The sequence below is a fragment of the Aquarana catesbeiana genome, linkage group LG02, assembly GCF_042186555.1.
Source record: "Aquarana catesbeiana isolate 2022-GZ linkage group LG02, ASM4218655v1, whole genome shotgun sequence".
NCBI classification, from domain to species: domain Eukaryota; kingdom Metazoa; phylum Chordata; class Amphibia; order Anura; family Ranidae; genus Aquarana; species Aquarana catesbeiana.
The window spans coordinates 801391829-801406832 of NC_133325.1; the positions used below are offsets into that span (position 1 = coordinate 801391829).

The following is a 15004-nucleotide window of genomic DNA, read 5'->3' on the forward strand; positions in this document are numbered from 1 at the left end:
TTATTCCTCAGTTTAGGCCGATATGTTGGCAGCGGCGGAGGGGATCGGGTCTGTTCCCTGGGCTGACATGGAGATGAGTGAGGGGAAGGTGGCGCCCACCCATCTTCATGACACTGCAGGGCGGAAGCGACGTCAAAACATCACTTCCGCCCTTAGCTCTTAAAGGGCCATTTTATTTTTTTTATTTTTTTTAATGACAATTTTTTTTTTATTGCATTTTAGTGTAAATGTGAGATGTTATGTCTTTTTGACCACCCAGATCTCATATATAAGAGGTCCTGTCATGCTTTTTTTTCTATTACAAGGGATGTTTACATTCCTTGTAATAGTAATAAAAGTGACACATTTTTTCTTTTTTTAAACAGTGTAAAAATAAAAAATAAAAAGTAAAATAAATTATAAAATTTAAACACGCCCCGTCCTGCCGAGCTCACGTGCAGAAGCGAACGCATTTGTGAGTAGCGCCCGCATATGAAAACGGTGTTCAAACTACACATGTGAGGTATCGAGCGATCCTTAGAGCGAGAGCAATAATTCTAGCCCTAGACCTCCTCTGTAACTCAAAACACGCAACCTGTAGAATTTTTTAAACGTGTCCTATGGAGATTTTTAAGGGTAAAAGTTTGTTGCCATTCCACGAGCGGGCGCAATTTTGAAGTGTGACATGTTGGGTATCAATTTACTCGGCGTAACATTATCTTTCACAATATATAAAAAAATTGGGCTAACTTTACTGTTGTATTATTTTTTAATTCAAAAAAGTGTATTTTAAAAAAAAAAGTGCGCTTGTAAGACCGCTGCGCAAATACAGTGTGACAGAAAGAATTGCAACGACCGCCATTTTATTCTCTAGGATGTTAGCAAAAAAAATGTATAATGTTTGGGGGTTCCAAGTAATTTTCTAGCAAAAAAAAATGTTTTTAACTTGTAAACACCACATCTAAAAAAGAGGCTCGGTCTTTTATCATTATCCCCTTCACGCCGACCATACGCAAATTTGCGTTCAGGCTTGAAGGGGTTATACCGGGGTGATATGCAGCTAAAAGCCGCTCAGCTGTTATCCTAAAGGACTATTCCCACCGCCTTCCGCTGCTCTTTCTGGGCCTCCTGTCCCACCGGGAGACCTGAGCCACCAGCCGGCGCGTCCGCCACCTAGGCTGAGACCCGTACAAAGCCGGATTCTGCTCCAATCGGGTCTCTGATGTAAAATCCCGGAAGCGACGACACAAAGTCACTTCCGGTTTTCTTTGGCTGCCAATGGCGCCGATTAAAAAAAAATGACAGTATACAAAATCGCAGCTTTTGGCGATCTGAATACTTTGAAGTGTAAAGGAAGGATCGGGGGTCTTTTTGACCCCTGATCCCTCCATGAAGAGTACCTGTCACCACCTATTACTGTTAACATTCCTGTGATCAATTTTTTTTTCTTAAACTGACAATGTAAAAAACAAAAAACAAAATATTTTTTTTTTCAAAGCGCCCCCATCTCTGTGTGCCCGCGCAGCAAAGAAAATGTATATATTAGTCGCGCCCGCATATGTAAACAGTGTTCAAATCACACATGTGAGGTATCGCCGCGATCATCAGAGCGAGAGCAATAATTCAAGCCCCAGACCTCCTCTGTAACTCTAATCTGGTAACCGTAAAAAATTGTAAGTACCGTAGTTTTTCCCCATTCCACATGTGTGCGCAATATCAAAGCATGACATGTTAGGTATCTATTTACTCGGCATTTCATCATTTTTCACATTATACCAAAAAAATTGGGCTAACTTTACTGTTTTGTTTTTATTTTTAATTCACGAAAATGTCTTTTTCCCCCAAAAGAATGCGTTTGAAAGACCGCTGTGCAAATACCATGTGACATAAAATATTGCAACGATCACCATTTTATTCCCTAGAGTCTCTGCTAAAATATATATATATATATATATATATATATATATATATATATATATACACAGTGGGGACGGAAAGTATTCAGACCCCCTTAAATTTTTCACTCTTTGTTATATTGCAGCCATTTACTAAAATCATTTAAGTTCATTTTTTTCCTCATTAATGTACACACAGCACCCCATATTGTACACACAGCACCCCATATTGTACACACAGCACCCCATATTGTACACACAGCCCCCCATATTGTACACACAGCCCCCCATATTGTACACACAGCCCCCATATTGTACACACAGCCCCCATATTGTACACACAGCACCCCATATTGTACACACAGCACCCCATATTGTACACACATCACCCCATATTGTACACACAGCCCCCCATATTGTACACACAGCACCCCATATTGTACACACAGCGCCCATATTGTACACACAGCACCCCATATTGTACACACAGCACCCCATATTGTACACACAGCACCTCGTATTGTACACACAGCCCCCCATATTGTACACACAGCCCCCCATATTGTACACACAGCACCCCGTATTGTACACACAGCACCCCGTATTGTACACACAGCACCCCATATTGTACACACAGCACCCCATATTGTACACACAGCACCTCATATTGTACACACAACACCCCATATTGTACACACAACACCCCATATTGTACACACAGCACCCCATATTGTACACACAGCACCTCATATTGTACACACAGCACCCCATATTGTACACACAGCCCCCCATATTGTACACACAGCCCCCCATATTGTACACACAGCTCCCCATATTGTACACACAGCTCCCCATATTGTACACACAGCACCTCATATTATACACACAACACCCCATATTGTACACACAGCACCTCATATTGTACACACAGCACCCCATATTGTACACACAGCCCCCCATATTGTACACACAGCCCCCCATATTGTACACACAGCACCCCATATTGTACACACAGCCCCCCATATTGTACACACAGCACCCCATATTGTACACACAGCACCTCATATTGTACACACAGCCCCCCATATTGTACACACAGCCCCCCATATTGTACACACAGCTCCCCATATTGTACACACAGCACCCCATATTGTACACACAGCTCCCCATATTGTACACACATCACCCCATATTGTACACACAGCCCCCCATATTGTACACACAGCACCCCATATTGTACACACAGCTCCCCATATTGTACACACATCACCCCATATTGTACACACAGCCCCCCATATTGTACACACAGCCCCCCATATTGTACACACAGCCCCCCGTATTGTACACACAGCACCCCGTATTGTACACATAGCACCCCATATTGTACACACAGCTCCCCATATTGTACACACAGCACCTCATATTATACACACAGCGCCCCATATTGTACACACAGCCCCCCATATTGTACACACAGCCCCCCATATTGTACACACAGCACCTCATATTGTACACACAGCCCCCCATATTGTACACACAGCACCCCATATTGTACACACAGCCCCCCATATTGTACACACAGCACCCCATATTGTACACACAGCTCCCCATATTGTACACACAGCCCCCCATATTGTACACACAGCCCCCCATATTGTACACACAGCCCCCCATATTGTACACACAGCTCCCCATATTGTACACACAGCACCTCATATTATACACACAGCACTCCATATTGTACACACAGCACCCCATATTGTACACACAGCACCCCATATTGTACACACAGCCCCCCATATTGTACACACAACACCCCATATTGTACACACAACACCCCATATTGTACACACAGCACCCCATATTATACACACAGCACCCCATATTGTACACACAACACCCCATATTGTACACACAACACCCCATATTGTACACACAACACCCCATATTATACACACAACACCCCATATTGTACACTCAGCACCCCATATTGTACACACAGCCCCCCATATTGTACACACAACACCCCATATTATACACACAACACCCCATATTGTACACACAGCACCCCATATTGTACACACAGCACCCCATATTGTACACACAGCCCCCCATATTGTACACACAGCACCTCATATTGTACACACAGCACCTCATATTGTACACACAGCACCCCATATTGTACACACAGCACCCCATATTGTACACACAGCCCCCCATATTGTACACACAACACCCCATATTGTACACACAACACCCCATATTGTACACACAGCACCCCATATTGTACACACAGCCCCCCATATTGTACACACAGCCCCCCATATTGTACACACAGCTCCCCATATTGTACACACAGCACCTCATATTATACACACAGCACTCCATATTGTACACACAGCACCCCATATTGTACACACAGCACCCCATATTGTACACACAGCCCCCCATATTGTACACACAACACCCCATATTGTACACACAACACCCCATATTGTACACACAACACCCCATATTGTACACACAGCACCCCATATTATACACACAGCACCCCATATTGTACACACAGCACCCCATATTGTACACACAACACCCCATATTGTACACACAACACCCCATATTGTACACACAACACCCCATATTATACACACAACACCCCATATTGTACACTCAGCACCCCATATTGTACACACAGCCCCCCATATTGTACACACAGCCCCCCATATTGTACACACAACACCCCATATTGTACACACAGCACCCCATATTGTACACACAGCACCCCATATTGTACACACAGCACCCCATATTGTACACACAGCACCTCATATTGTACACACAGCACCCCATATTGTACACACAGCACCCCATATTGTACACACAGCCCCCCATATTGTACACACAACACCCCATATTGTACACACAGCACCCCATATTGTACACACAGCACCCCATATTGTACACACAGCACCCCATATTGTACACACAACACCCCATATTGTACACACAGCCCCCCATATTGACAGAAAAACACAGAATTGTTGACATTTTTGCAGATTTATTAAAAAAGAAAAACTGAAATATCACATGGTCATACAGATTTTAATTTGTAAGCAACAAATGTCAGAAATAGTCTTAGGCATGAAATGAATATCTATTGCTAAATCACCGACCCCAGAAAATAAAACTGTGAAAGCTGCAACTTTTTATGTCACACAATATTAGTACAGAATTATATCAAAGTTCAGTTAAAACAAAAAAAACAGTAAAGATAATTCTAGGTGCGCACAAACACAATATAAAACCCAATTTAGTAAAGTATAAAAGATGGAGGTTTTGTTGAGTATATAAATCCTGAACATGCTGAGCAACTTGCATTGTGTGTGAGGCTCCATGAACACCGGTGTAAAAAACGTTTCTTCTACAAGAGATTTGTGTTCTGCCTGTAGAAGCAACTCAATGTTATCCTATCATCCTATGTGTCTGTGCACATTATTACATTAAGAGGCATATTGTGAGATCAATGTTTAGAGGCAGGGCAGACATCAAAAATTTTTGGGCCCCTAACACAGCTTTATGCCTGGACCCCCCCCCCGAGCCTGACCACCAACATTCCCCAGTGCTTGCCTATGGGCCATCCTACCAAATTCGCACACCAGCCACCTCACCTGTACACACTCAGCCCCCCCAATCCTGTATATATGTCAGCCCCCCCATACACCTGTATATTTGTCAGCCCCCCACACACCTGTGTATATATATATCAGCCCCCACACACATGTATATATTTAAGCCCCCCTCACACCTGTATATATGTCAGCCCCCCTCACACCTGTATATATGTCAGCCCCCCTCATACCTGTATATATGTCAGCCCCCCTCACACCTGTATATATGTCAGCCCCCCTCACACCTGTATATATGTCAGCCCCCCACACACCTGTATATATGTCAGCCCCCCCACACACCTGTATATATCAGCCCCCCACACACCTGTATATATGTCAGCCCCCCCACACCTGTATATATCAGCCCCCCACACACCTGTATATATGTCAGCCCCCCCACACCTGTATATATGACAGCCCAGCCCCCCACACACCTGCATATAGGTCAGCCCCCACACACCTGTATATATGTCAGCCCCCCTCACAAACACCTATATATATATATCAGCCCCCCACACACACCTGTATATATGTCAGACCCCACACACACCTGTATATATGTCAGCCCCCCACACACACCTGTATATATATCAGCCCCCCACACACCTGAATATATATATCAGCCCCCCACACCTGTATATATATCAGCCCCCTCACACACACCTGTATATATATCAGCCCCCTCACACACACCTGTATATATATCAGCCCCCCCCACACACCTGTATATATATCAGCCCCACACACACAACTGTATATATGTCAGCCCCCCCCACACACACACATGTATAAATGTCAGCCCCCCACACACCTGTATAAATGTCAGCCCCCCACACACACACCTGTATATATATCAGCCCCCCCACACACCTGTATATATGTCAGCCCCCCCCACACACACACATGTATAAATGTCAGCCCCCCACACACCTGTATAAATGTCAGCCCCCCACACACACACCTGTATATATATCAGCCCCCCCACACACCTGTATATATGTCAGCGCCCCCACACACCTGTATATATATCAACCCCCCCCACACACCTGTATATATGTCAGCCCCCCTCACACACACCTGTATATATGTCAGCCCCCCACACACACACCTGTATATATGTCAGCCCCTCACACACCTGTATATATGTCAGCCCCCCCCCCCACACACCTGTATATATGTCAGCTCCCCCCTCAAACCTGTATGTCAGCCCCTCACACACACCTGTATATATGTCAGACCCCCCACACCTGTATGTCAGCCCCCCACACACACCTGTATATATGTCAGCCCCCACACACACACACCTGTATATATGTCAGCCCCTCACACACACCTGTATATATGTCAGCCCCCCACACACACCTGTATATATGTCAGCCCCCCACACACACCTGTATATATGTCAGCGCTCCCCCATACACACACCTGTATATATGTCAGCCCCCCCCACACACACCTGTATGTATGTCAGCCCCCCACACACACCTGTATGTATGTCAGCCCCCCACACACACCTGTATATATGTCAGCCCCCCACACACACCTGTATATATGTCAGCCCCCCACACGCACCTGTATATATGTCAGCCCCCCCACACACCTGTATATATGTCAGCCCCCCTCACACACACCTGTATATATGTCAGCCCCCCCACACACCTGTATATATGTCAGCCCCCCTCACACACACCTGTATATATGTCAGCCCCTCACACACCTGTATATATGTCAGCCCCCCCCACACACACCTGTATATATGTCAGCCCCCCCCACACACACCTGTATATATGTCAGCTCCCCCCTCAAACCTGTATGTCAGCCCCCCCCACACACACCTGTATATATGTCAGACCCCCCACACCTGTATATATGTCAGCCCCCCCCACACACACCTGTATATATGTCAGCCCCCCCCCACACACACCTGTATATATGTCAGCCCCTCACACACACCTGTATATATGTCAGCCCCCCCCCTCACACACACCTGTATATATGTCAGCCCCACATACACAAATCTGTACACAAACAAGCCTCTGGCCCTTCCCTGTACACAAACAGCCCCCCTCCCTTTCCTTCACAGCCCCTCCTTGTAACTTCCCACCTAGTCCCAGCTTGTTTTTACAAAGCTGACATTATGCTGAGAAGCTCAGTACAGGCAGATCACTGTCACACGAGGGGTGCACATGCACATAGTAGCCAGAGGTGGCAGTAAAGAGCTCGATGTCTTAAATCAATGACATGAGAACTGCAGAAACTGTGACATTGTTTCTATACTGCACAGCAGGGCCGCTGTTAGAAATCATGGGGCCCCGTACAGCGTACCTGACAGGGCCTCTTGGCCCCGCCCACAACCCCACCCCTGGCTCCGCCCCTGACCCCATGCTGTCATGAAATCTGGGGGATGTTCCAAAAGATGAACCTTTAAAGTCATGTTTCGTCCCAAAAAAATAAACATTAAAAGCCACCAGCTACACATACTACACACATACTACACACATACCGCACACATACCGCACACATACCGCACACATACCACACACATACCGCACACATACCGCACACATACCGCACACATACTAGACACATACTAGACACATACTAGACACATACCGGACACATACCGGACACATACCGGACACATACCGGACACATACCGGACACATACTACACACATACTACACACATACTACACACATACTACACACATACTACACACATACTGCACACATACTACACACATACTACACACATACTACACACATACCGCACACATACCGCACACATACCAGACACATACCGGACACATACTACACACATACCGGACACATACTGCACACATACCGGACACATACTGCACACATACCGGACACATACTGCACACATACCGGACACATACTGCACACATACCGGACACATACTGCACACATACTACACACATACCAGACACATACCGGACACATACTGCACACATACCGGACACATACTACACACATACCGGACACATACTGCACACATACCGGACACATACTGCACACATACCGGACACATACTGCACACATACCGGACACATACTGCACACATACTACACACATACCAGACACATACCGGACACATACTGCACACATACCGGACACATACTACACACATACCGGACACATACTGCACACATACCGGACACATACTGCACACATACCGGACACATACTGCACACATACCGGACACATACTGCACACATACCGGACACATACTGCACACATACCGGACACATACTACACACATACCAGACACATACTGCACACATACTATACACATACCAGACACATACTGCACACATACCGGACACATACTACACACATACTACACACATACTACACACATACTACACACATACTACACACATACTACACACATACTACACACATACTACACACATACTACACACATACCGGACACATACCGGACACATACCGGACACATACCGGACACATACTACACACATACCGGACACATACTGCACACATACCGGACACATACTACACACATACTACACACATACCAGACACATACTGCACACATACTATACACATACCAGACACATACTGCACACATACCGGACACATACTACACACATACTACACACATACTACACACATACTACACACATACTACACACATACCAGACACATACCGGACACATACCGGACACATACTGCACACATACCGGACACATACCGGACACATACTACACACATACCGGACACATACTACACACATACCGGACACATACCGGACACATACTATACACATACCAGACACATACCGGACACATACTATACACATACCAGACACATACCGGACACATACCGCACACATACCGCACACATACCACACACATACTACACACATACCAGACACATACCAGACACATACCAGACACATACCAGACACATACCAGACACATACCAGACACATACCGGACACATACTACACACATACTACACACATACCAGACACATACTGCACACATACTACACACATACTACACACATACCAGACACATACCGGACACATACTACACACATACTGCACACATACCAGACACATACCGGACACATACTACACACATACTACACACATACCGGACACATACCGGACACATACCGGACACATACTACACACATACTACACACATACTACACACATACTACACACATACCGGACACATACTACACACATACTGCAGCTGCTGGCTTTTAATAAACGGACACTTACCTGTCCTTGAGTCCAGTGATGTCGGCACTGCAGCTGATGTTTCCATCGTCTGTCGGGTGCTCTGTGCCCATTCAGTTTGTGTCCTCCCCATACACCACAGACTTGTGTCCATTTACATCAGGCTACCTCTGATCTCTCACATTTAGGTCTGGAAAAATAGAAAAGGATGTTCTTTTCCTTTTTTTTCTTGACCTGAATGGATATAAGTCAATTCATATCTGGACTCCTGTAGACCTACATGGAGCTTTCAATCAGGTCCACATCAGTGGCGGCTGGTGCTCAAAATGTATTCGGGCACAAACAAACTGAAACATTTAAAAAACAACACATCGATTGCCACCACTGTGCCAAATGCAGCCACTGTGCCCATCAATTGCCGCTACTGTGCCATCATACAAAGCTACTGTACCCACTGGTCCACAGGAAAAACTGACAGCCACCTGACTGCAAAGCTTGGGTGAAAAATTCTTAAACTGGAGTGGTTTGGGGGGTGGTAAAAATGCAGCTTGGCTGTGTGTTTTTACTGTCCCTTCCCCCCATCACGTGTGTAAAGTAGCACCTCATTGTGTGCTCGTGGTCATTATCATTATGATGATCAGAGCACAGCAGGTTCTCTATGGCTCTGTCAGTGTAACATGCTGTGTGGTGCTGACTTTCTTATGGCTGTGCTGTGTTATAATCTGTAACACGCATTACAGCCATATATCAGGAAAGTCAGCACCACACAGCATGTTACACTGACAGAGCCATAGAGAACCTGCTGTGCTCTGATCATCATAATGATAATGATTATGAGCACACAATGGGGAGTGTGGGGACTGAGCCTCAGCCTGTGTGATGTCATAGTGTGTGTATAGGGGATTGCTTGTAATTACTCTCCTTCAGGCTGCAGCATGGCACTTACTGAGGGAAGGGGGCCGCATTACAATTCCATCCATCCCCCGAGGAAAGCATACATTGAGCACAAGGTCCACTCACTGATACAGAGCCGGGATTGTCTGCCTCCACCCGAAAATGGAGAAAAAGTCCCTCTTCTGCTCTCACCTCCTGGGCCCCTCTAATAACCTGATGGGGCCCAGGAAGGTACTATATACTTTGCCAATCAAGTAGGTGCAGGTTAATAAAGTTCTTTAGCTAATTTGTTTGTTTTTTTTAGCTAGAAATCTGGTCCCCCCTGGTGGCTGGGCCCGGTACAACAGGGCTGGCTGTACTGCCCTATCAGCGGCCCTGCTGCACAGCATGGATCCCCTTCACCCGTCCTGTCTTCTTCTGGCCCGGGCGGACCCCTCGGGCCCCGGGGCCCCTTACACTTGTAACAGCTGTACCCCCTGATGGCGGCCCTGTTTAGAGGCAGGAATAACCTTCTCATCCGCGTTTCTGATTGGAGCTCACTGACAGAAAAAATGTAAAACTCTTCTAAACTTTGTACAAAAATGTTCTATATGAGTGTTTTTTACTCCAAAGAGAACAGACATCTTTTTAAGCCCAGTGTACATGGAGCGGATGTAAAGACCTTCTACTAAAAATCCGACAGTCAGCTGAACACAACAGGCTGCCAGGAGTCAGTTCACACGGCTGTCCTCCATTGGTTGTTGTACTTAACATCCCAGGTAGTGAAAGGGTTAAACATGAAGGTCCATACAGGAGATTCTTCTGGGGGGTAGGATCCGATGTTTTCATCCCCAATAGACGTCACTAAGAGCCCCTCAATGGATTGTCCCCTTCTCCTGGAATGCAGATTCTCATTATCTGAAAAAAAAGCAGTCAAACCGGAAAATGTGCAAAAATATATATATATGTACAATGAGAAAATAAAGTGTGAAAGACCAACAGAGACTCCAACACTTTATTGTGAATCTATGTGACCTGATCTCTGGGGGGAGCCTCAGTTGGATGTCATACACATCCATCACGTGATTTCTTAGAAGCAGAAGTCAGCAAAGTGAAACTAAACTCCAGCTATATAAATACTCAGAACAGTAGCAGAGATTTCACATTACTGGGAGATAAAGGGAGCGCAGCAGACACAGTGAGTATCTCCAACTCATCTCATTTTATGTTACATTCTTTATATTTCTCTTTTTTTTTTCTGCATGTTGCATTGTGTTTTTACCACATTCTCTTGTAGCTCTGTCTTCTTTCATATTACCCAAAGTTTATAATATAAAAACACCACCTAAATATGGAGGTTTGATGCTCCTAAATTCAAAGGTGTGGGGCCTAACCACTTCAGCCCCGGAAGGATTTACACCCTTCCTGACCAGAGCACTTTTTCCAATTCGGCACTGCGTCGCTTTAACTGGTAATTGCGCGGTCATGCAATGCTGTACCCAAACGAAATTTGCGTCCTTTTCTTCCCACAAATAGAGCTTTCTTTTGATGGTATTTGATCACCTCTGCGGTTTTTATTTTTTGCGCTATAAAAGGAAAAAGACCGAAAATTTTGAAAAAAAATGATATTTTCAATAAACTCAATTTTAGTCATACATTTAGGCCAAAATGTATTCGGCCACGTGTCTTTGGTAAAAAAAATGTCAATAAGCGTATATTTATTGGTTTGCGCAAAAGTTATAGCGCCTACAAACTAGGGTACATTTTCTGGAATTTACACAGCTTTTAGTTTATGACTGCCTACGTCATTTCTTGAGGTGCTAAAATGGCAGGTCAGTACAAAACCCCCACAAATGACCCCATTTTGGAAAGTAGACACCCCAAGGAAATTGCTGAGAGGCATGTTGAGCCCATTGAATATTTTTTTTTTTTTTTGTCCCAAGTGATTGAATAATGACAAAAAAAAAAAAAAAATTACAAAAAGTTGTCACTAAATGATATATTGCTCACACAGGCCATGGGCATATGTGGAATTGCACCCCAAAATACATTCAGCTGCTTCTCCTGAGTATGGGGATACCACATGTGTGGGACTTTTTGGGAGCCTAGCCGCGTACGGGGCCCCGAAAACCAATCACCGCCTTCAGGATTTCTAAGGGTGTAAATTTTTGATTTCACTCTTCACTGCCTATCACAGTTTCGGAGGCCATGGAATGCCCAGGTGGCACAAACCCCCCCAAATGACCCCATTTTGGAAAGTAGACACCCCAAGCTATTTGCTGAGAGGCATGGTGAGTATTTTGCAGCTCTCATTTGTTTTTGAAAATAAAGAAAGACAAGAAAAAACATTTTTTTCAATTTTCAAAACTTTGTGACAAAAAGTGAGGTCTGCAAAATACTCACTATACCTCTCAGCAAATAGCTTGGGGTGTCTACTTTCCAAAATGGGGTCATTTGGGGGGTTTTGTGCCACCTGGGCATTCCATGGCCTCCGAAACTGTGATAGGCAGTGAAGAGTGAAATCAAAAATTCACGCCCTTAGAAAGCCTGAAGGCGGTGCTTGGTTTTCGGGGCCCCGTACGCGGCTAGGCTCCCAAAAAGTCTCACACATGGGGTATCCCCGTACTCTGGAGAAGCAGCAGAATGTATTTTGGGGTGTAATTTCACATATTCCCATGGCATGTTTGAGCAATATATCATTTAGTGACAACTTTGTGCAAAAAAAAAAAAAAAAAAATTGTCTCTTTCCCGCAACTTGTGTCACAATATAAAATATTCCATGGACTCGACATGACTCTCAGCAAATAGCTTGGGGTGTCTACTTTCCAAAATGGGGTCATTTGGGGGGGGTTTGAACTGTCCTGGCATTTTATGCACAACATTTAGAAGCTTATGTCACACATCACCCACTCTTCTAACCACTTGAAGACAAAGCCCTTTCTGACACTTATTGTTTACATGAAAAAGTTTTTTTTTTTTGCAAAAAAATAACTTTGAACCCCCAAACATTATATATTTTTTTAAAGCAAATGCCCTACAGATTAAAATGGTGGGTGTTTCATTTTTTTTTTTTTTTCACTCAGTATTTGCGCAGCGATTTTTCAAACGCATTCTTTGGGGAAAAAACACACTTTTTTAAATTTTAAACTCCAAAAAAGCTTTTTATGTTTGGCCGCAGAATTAATGATGAGTGCCCTAGATGTAGAAGAACAGGCGATTTAATCCACATGGTATGGCGGTGTCCAAAACTAGTCAGGTACTGGTCCGAGATTTTAAAGAAAATAAATATAACGTTTAAAACTAACTTAGTGCTTGATCCTAAGACTTGTGTGCTCGGTCATGTCGACACTGGGTTGAGAGATAGGAGCACAGCGGTGGCGGTAGCTAGATGTCTGTTCCAAGCTAGGAAATTAATAGCGCAGCTTTGGCAATCAAGAACTCCCCCCACCTCGGAAGATTGGATTAGAATTGTCAACTCCACAGTGTGGAGTGAAAGGACGTTCTATACTAGGGCTGGCAATTATAACAAGTTTGTGAGGTTGTGGAATCCGTGGGTCCAAGCAATGCCGTGTCCGCAAGCAGTGCTACTTGTGCGCTGAGAGTGTTTATGTTTTTAGCAACGGGGCATAGCCATACTAGGTGCAACTTAGAGATAAGAGAGAACAATGCACAGATCTGTTGTTGCCCACCAGGTGCGCCTGGGTACTATGGGGAGTTAATAAGGGAGGGTCACAGGGGGGTGGGGGGAAGGGTTAATCAAGAGTAAAGAAAATAAAATATATAAATACGTATAACGGTAATGTTAGGAAATGTGGCCAATAGGCCTTGAGGTATAAGTTACATGTTATGTGTCCCGTAATCTGGGACTACTGTTGTCACCTACATATTGTAATGTGAATTGCAATACGTCACGTAAAAAAAAAAAAAAGGGAATAATTATGGAAGGCCACAATGATGTGACTAGATTAGAGACGTATATGAGTATCAATCTGAAAGTAGTCTCTGGATAAAGTTGACTGATGTGGCAAAAAAAAAAAAAAAGGGAAAAAAAAAAAAATTTTAATGCACTAAAACACACTATATTGCCCAAATGTTTGATGGAATAAAAAAGATGATCTTAGGCCGAGTACATGGATACCAAACATGACATGCTTTACAATTGCGCACAAACGTGCAGTGGCAACAAAATAAATACATTTTTAAAAGCCTTTAAAAGCCTTTACAGGTTACCACTTTAGATCTACAGAGGAGGTCTACTGCTAAAATTACTGCCCTCGATCTGACCTTTGCGGCGATACCTCACATGCATGGGGCAATTGCTGTTTACATTTGACGCCAGACCGATGCTTGCGTTCG

The 15004-nt window shown here is 44.5% G+C and overlaps 1 protein-coding gene across 2 annotated transcripts in view; it reads left to right on the top strand.

Moving 5' to 3' along the window:
• Positions 1-15004, top strand: part of LOC141129483 (CD276 antigen-like) — a 493387-nt gene that overhangs the window by 306999 nt on the left and 171384 nt on the right. The window contains exon 1 of one of the 2 annotated variants that reach the window (XM_073617539.1): positions 11752-11846. The exons of the other annotated variant lie outside the window; for it this stretch is intronic. The gene's annotated coding sequence lies outside the window, so the exon portion shown is untranslated. Of the gene's footprint in view, positions 1-11751; positions 11847-15004 lie in introns of those variants that run through there. 2 annotated transcript variants of the gene reach the window in all.